Source organism: Nannospalax galili, unplaced genomic scaffold (assembly GCF_000622305.1).
Source record: "Nannospalax galili isolate Female #2095 unplaced genomic scaffold, S.galili_v1.0 scaffold1267, whole genome shotgun sequence".
NCBI classification, from domain to species: Eukaryota; Metazoa; Chordata; class Mammalia; order Rodentia; family Spalacidae; genus Nannospalax; species Nannospalax galili.
Genome location: NW_008356043.1, coordinates 440,044 through 440,600, shown reverse-complemented (window position 1 = coordinate 440,600; position 557 = coordinate 440,044).

Below are 557 nucleotides of genomic sequence, written 5' to 3'. Positions count from 1 at the left end.
CTCTGGTTTTCAAAACTAGCTAGGCATTATTTATCTCTCGCATTGTTTCACCCCTCCATCATTGTTTTCACACCTAAGGTGCCCCCATTTCCCCCCTTTCTCCCTTACTAATACCCTTCTCCTATGGTCCTACCTCTCTTGAGCTCCTTCTTTCCCTTTATCCCCTAGGTTCCTTGTATACTCTTCCCTCCCCCCTCCCTTAAACTAACCCAATTTTTATCCATATCTCCCTTATTAAGGCCTGTTTCCTACTGTTCTCTTTCAGGTTCTTTCTTTTCCTTTACCTTTTTGTATCCTTTCCATTATCCCAGTTCCTGTAGTTATGTCTGGATACATACTCACTTGTCAGGGTTTGGTTCTAGGATCCACATATGAGGGAGAACATATATCAATTTTTAAAAAAATTTTTACAGGCCCAAGGACATTTTGACTTTTAGCCAAGAAACTGGCCACATTTCTTTGGAGTCTTTTTACACTAACTGCCTAGCCAGTTCCTACCTCCTGTTCTTATCACACCATCCTCTGAAGGGGTTACCCAAATTGTCAATAGGGAATAG